Source organism: Nicotiana tabacum, chromosome 16, assembly GCF_000715075.1.
Source record: "Nicotiana tabacum cultivar K326 chromosome 16, ASM71507v2, whole genome shotgun sequence".
Classification (NCBI taxonomy): domain Eukaryota; kingdom Viridiplantae; phylum Streptophyta; class Magnoliopsida; order Solanales; family Solanaceae; genus Nicotiana; species Nicotiana tabacum.
In genome coordinates this window covers 95,743,144-95,749,187 of record NC_134095.1, presented here as the reverse complement: position 1 = coordinate 95,749,187, position 6,044 = coordinate 95,743,144, and positions in this window count along the sequence as shown.

Below are 6,044 nucleotides of genomic sequence, written 5' to 3'. Positions count from 1 at the left end.
GTAATCGATGCCTGAACTACTAACTGAGAACTCTGATGAGTTGCGCCTCTGATAACTCTGGGGCAATACATCCTCACATGCCCAGCTCTCCACACTCATAGCAACCTCAAGTTGAATAAGGTTGTTGAGTTTGATACTTCCCTTGAGGACCTGAATACCCACTAGAGGAACCTTGAATTCACAGAGCACGGTACGAGCTCGTTGAAAAAGCACAAAAGGATGACAGAACTGGATAACTAAAATATGACCGAGACATTACATAGAGGGCCATGTGCTAAGTAAATTGAGCTAGACTACCAAATGGCCCCTAACAATCTGACATATACCTCCAGATGAGATACCACTAAACCACTAGAACGACGATGCCTCTCGTCCCTCATCATGACCTCTCTACCTTGGTTGTGATCACGCTCGATCCTTCGAGCTATCTCTACTGCCTGATGAGAAGTAGTCCCCATCTCTGACTCTTGAACCATATTAACCCTGATGTCATAAGTCAGACCCTCAATAAGCCTCCTCACCTTCTCAACCTCGATAGGGATCAAGAATGTTGCATGACCTAACAACTCCATGAATCTTGCCTCATACTCGGTCACTAACATATGACCCTGCTGAAGGAGCTCGAACTGGCCTCTTAACTCATCCCTCATGGTGAGGGGAATGTAACTTTCAAGAAAATAAGTGTTAAAACTAAGCCCATATAAGAGGAGATGAACCAGCTGGCCTTCCCAGCTCATATGACTGCCACCATCTCATAGCCGATCCTCTAAACTAGAAAGTAGTGAAGTCCACTCCATTGGACTCTACCAAGCCCAAATTGGGAAGCATCTAACGGCACCTATCTGGAAAGTTTCGGGCATCCTCTAAAGCACTGCCCTTAAAGTGTGGAGGAAACAACCTTTGAAACCTCTATAATCTCTTTTGCTAATCAACAGACATGGTAGGCAAGGTCTCAGGTCTGACTGCTACAATCTGCTGCTCTGGATTTCGAGTGCCAAGGGTCTGAGCTCCCCCTCCTGCCTGAGATGTGGCTGGAGCCATCGAAAATACCCCAGCCTGGTTCAATGCATCGATGAAACTGAATATCTTGGCCATAGCCTCCTGAAACACGTGTGCAACAGTGAAACCCTTTGGCTGTTGGGTGTGCATTGGAGCCTCAACATACTCGTCTATGATCTACTCCTCCACCTGGTCCATTGGTAGGTCCGCTTCAACTCAATTTATTATAATAGCTCAATAAGCTAGTTAATAAGTTATAGCTTAATCATATTATTATCATAAAATAATTAGGCCATAGAAATCATAAAAGATTATGGAGCAAGTAAGGCACGTATATAATTATGAATTTATAATAAAGCTCAACATGGAAAAGTACCCCTCATATCAAATCAACAAGTCAAAACCCTATACATGCTCCTTGTCACACCTCCTTTTTCTACCCCGAAAGGGATATAAGGGAGTTTTCCAATTAAAGTGAAAATAATTGAAACGGAATTATTTATTCAAATTTAGAGCCGCCACTTGGGATAATTTATGGTGTCCCAAGTCACTGGTTTAAAATCCCGAATCGAGGAAGTTTGACTCTCTTTTACAGTCCACGAAACACAAAAATCCGGGTAAGAAATTTTGTTAACCCAGGAGAATGTGTTAGGCATTCCCGGGTTTCATGGTTTTAACACGGTCGCTCAACTATTATCAATGGCTTACTTATATGATTTAATTTAATGTTTTATACCTATTGTATATTTTTAAGCCTTTGACCGCTTTTAATTAATTTTGGAATTATTCTGGAACAAGTTACGATTGTCGTACATGTTTGTTTGGTACACGTTGCGAACCGTGTCACGGGAACTATACCCATGATTTACAACGTGTTTAACTTATTGACATTATTAGTTGTTGTGGCCGGATCACATAAATGTACCCCCGGATTTGAAAATTATGTATCACAACTACATCACGGGAACCGTACCCGTAGCCATGATAATTTTATTAATCGCGCCTAAATCAAGCTATGGATATTTATTTTAGAAAACGTAATCATTTCACGCGAACGTGTACATAATCATAATAATAAATTCAAAACGCGCCTAAAGGTTCGCCTATCCGGGTGTGGTCGGCCTAAGCATGCTCCTAGCGGACGATTAGTGAAAGCGAAATAATAAACCTTTAAGCTCAAATCATCTTTTATCTTAATACCCAACTCCACTGCCTAATTTGTAATTCTATTTACGCCCCATTCAGTTCTCCATTTCTAATTTTCCAAACTAATTACGCTCCAAATGAAAACAAATCCTCTGGAACAAAAAGTAACCAAATTGAAAGAGAGAGCAGCTCATGATTTCTTGTAAAATCTAAAGACTCTAAGCAAGAACATAGAAAATACACCATTAGTAGTAGTGGTAATTAACACTGCCACACTTAATTCAAACTCAATCACGGTCTATCACAAAATCATTAATAAAATAAAGATCGAGAGTTTAAGAGAAGGGAAGTTGACCTTTCAATTAGCTTTTCCAATAAAAGTATCCTTGGAGCAGTACCCACAAAAGATGTTGACGGCAAAAATAGAATTCCAACAATTGAATCCAATAAAAAATAACATCAGAAACTTTTGACTGGAAACCAATTTGTTATATTAGGCCCATTAATTAAAGAACTCAACTCAAACTCAATTTGTTACTTAAATGAATTTAATCCAAAACCTTCTAAAAATGTGAAATCCAGATCCTTCTCAATTACTTCCAATTTTAAAACTTATATACGTCTAAAATGTAAAATTAGATTAATTAAACTAAGATCATATTCCCTACCCTCAAATCAGCACATCCATACCAACCAACGAGAGTATCATGCACAAACGAAACAAGAATCAAATGACAAATAAAGTTTAAATTCATTTTTGACATAGAATCCATTAACCCATTTCAGGCAGAAAGTGAGATAGAAGATATGGACTTTGATGTAGAGCTTTTCCGATTAAAGGTAACTCCGAAAATACATACAACGGATAAAATGGATAGCAATCTAATTCGACCAAATAAGAACCTTCGACTGAAGACTTCAAATGAAAGCAGCGAAACGCGACAAATTCGGCCCTCTCTGCCCGAATTCTTCTGAGAGAGGAGGGGAAATTGTAGCTAGGCTCTTTAGTATAGGAGAGGGGTTAGCGGCTGCAGTTGGGGTGGAGATGATGATTGCGGTGGCTTGGAGAGGAGGTGGAAGCAGTTCGGCGACTGACTTCTCTTTGGAGAGGTTCATTCTTTGGGGTCTTTGGTTTTGTGATGGGTTTTTTGGGTGTCTAGGCTGTTGATGTTAAAGAAGAGGGAAATGGCATTGATTTTTTGTCTTGGCAAAGAGTTGTTCTTGGGGGGTGACGAAGAAGATGGAATTCAAGGGGGGTCTCCCGTGTTTTGAGTTATGCGGTTGCTTCTCCTTTTTTGTCCAGAAGATAATGAGGGGTCCTTTTTTCTGTCTAGGTTAGTCCCAATCTGAAAAACAACCGCTGATAACTTTAGTTAGGTCTAGGGTTATTTAAGGGTAAAGGGTTACTAGGAAATTAGTATTTTTTGTGGGTTTAAGGGTATTCGGCTCAAAATGTGGTCCAATTTTAGGCTTGAATTTAGGAGATTGGGTAGGTCCATGTCTTTTTGGGTCTTAAAATTGGGTTCCAAGACTCCAAAAATTATTGTCCAAAACCTTAGCTAAATCCCTTTAATATAAGATAACTATACTACATAATGCAAAAATCAATTTAATTAATTACACTCTATAAAATAGGAAAATATTTTTTGTAATTTTTATTTTTGTGACAAAATAAAGTAAAAGAGTCAAAACTATTTAAAATAGTGATATTAGACCTAAACAAACTATTTTTATGCTAAAATATGTGAAATCTTGGGGAGGGTCAAAAATCACATGTCTACAGCTGCCCTTCTTTGACTGGAAACACGAAGTATTTTCATACAAAGAACGACGAGACAGATTTTTTGACCCGACCCTTGTTTAGAGAGACCAAAAGCTAAAAGAAAGGAAAATGTGACCGTGCCCTGGTATTTGAGCTGCCTACATATCCTTGGCTATAAAGGAATCAGACCACGTGTGGTTCAGAAGTAGGAACAGTGATGGAGTATACCGAGGTGGAGAGCCGATTGAGGTGCCATTCCGTCAAGGTTCTGGTCTGCAGTCCTGCTATTACATCAAAATAAAAAAAATGAAAAAGACTAACTAAGCTTGTCAACCAAGAGTTACAAGATTCCTAAGTCTTCTGAAGCTTGATCTTGAGTCTTGAATGGTTCTTCATGCAGACTTTAGATTTGAACCTTGACGCTTGCTAGCTACAGGTGCTAGTTCATTCTTCTTCAGCTTTTCGGATCGAGACCAGACATGTAGCGCTCGTGACTTCAATCATGTCTTGAGCAGTTCACATCTTTCTCTACTTCTGCATTTTAGATTCACTTTCCTTTTTCCCTTTTTTCCTCTTTTTTTTATTCTGGATCAAGACTACTTCTGTTGGTCATCTCGGACTATTGACTCGCATTCTTGCCGTGAGCTTCTGCTACTTCTGACTTGAATTAAATTTTGAAATGACTTCCCTTGTTCTCCAGGTGGGTGCCTGCTACTGACTGAAAACTTAAAATGAATTCCCTCATTCTCCGGTGGGCGCCTAATGCTTAAACTTTGAGATGAATTCCCTTGTTTTCCAGGTGGGCGCCTGCAACTTAAACTTGAAATGAATTCCCTTCTTTTCTAGGAAGGCACCTACAACTTAAACTTTGAGATAAATTTTCTTGTTTTCCAGGTGGGTGCCTGCAACTTAAACTTGAAATGAATTCCTTTGTTTTCCAGGTGGGAGCTTGATGCCAAGACTTGAAATGTATTCCCTTGTTTTTCAAGTGGGCGCCTGATGCTTAAACTTTGAGATGTATTCCCTTGTTTTCCAGGTGGGCGCCTGATGCCAAAACTCGAAATGTATTCCCTTGTTTTCCAGGTGGGCGTCTGATGCCAAAACTCGAAATGTATTCCCTTGTTTTCCAAGTGGGCTCCTGATGCCAAAACATGAAATGTATTCCCTTATTTTTCAGGTGGGCGCCTGCAATTGTGACAAAACAAACAAAACAAAAGAAACTTTTTTGCCCCAGTTTGGTACCGGGGACATCTGTGAGTGTTAATCAAATCTTGTTATCCAAATGAGCTCTGAAAATTTAAAAGTTAAATCCCATTATCCGGGAGGGCCCTGAAAATTAAAATTAATCTTATCTTAATAGTGAAAACTTGAAAGCTAAATTCTATTTCCTAAAGGTAAAACTTAGGCTAAATCTCATTATCTTTGAGGGTCCAAAAAACTTAAAACTAAATCCCATTATACAGGAGGGTCCTAACAACTTAAAACTAAATCCCATTATCCAGGAGGGTACTGACAACTTAAAATTAAATCCCATTATTCAGGAGGGTTCTGAAAACTTGAACTTAAATCCCATTATCCAGGAAGGCCCTGAAAACCTGAAATAAAATCCCATTATCCAGGAGGGTCCTGAAAACCTGAAACTAAATCCTATTATCCAGGAGGGTCCTGAAAACCAAAAACTAAATCCCATTATCCAAGAGGGTCCTGATCACGTAAAACTAAATTCCATAATCCAGGAGGGTCCTGAAAAGCCGAGAATGAACTTACCTGAGTCATGCTCTCTTTATGGAGGATCTCTGCAGAACAAACAAAATTCCTTTCCCCTGAACCATGCATTCCTCATAGAGGGTTCCTTCAGATCGAACAAATTTTCTTTCCCCTTCTCAAACCGCCTTTGTTCTGACAAAATTTGGGCACGACACTTAAAAAATTCAAGCTTCCAAGAAAACAAAGAAAATTTGTGAGTTTAAACATGGGGGTTGGTTTGTGGCCTTGACTTTGAGGGCGATTGCTCCTTCACTTCCCTTGATAACTTTGATTTCAACTCGAAAGACCTTGCTTGTTTATTGACTAACCAACTCTCTGTCACCCTTATTACAGAAAATACCTCTGATATGTTCAAACCTAAGCCCTCAAT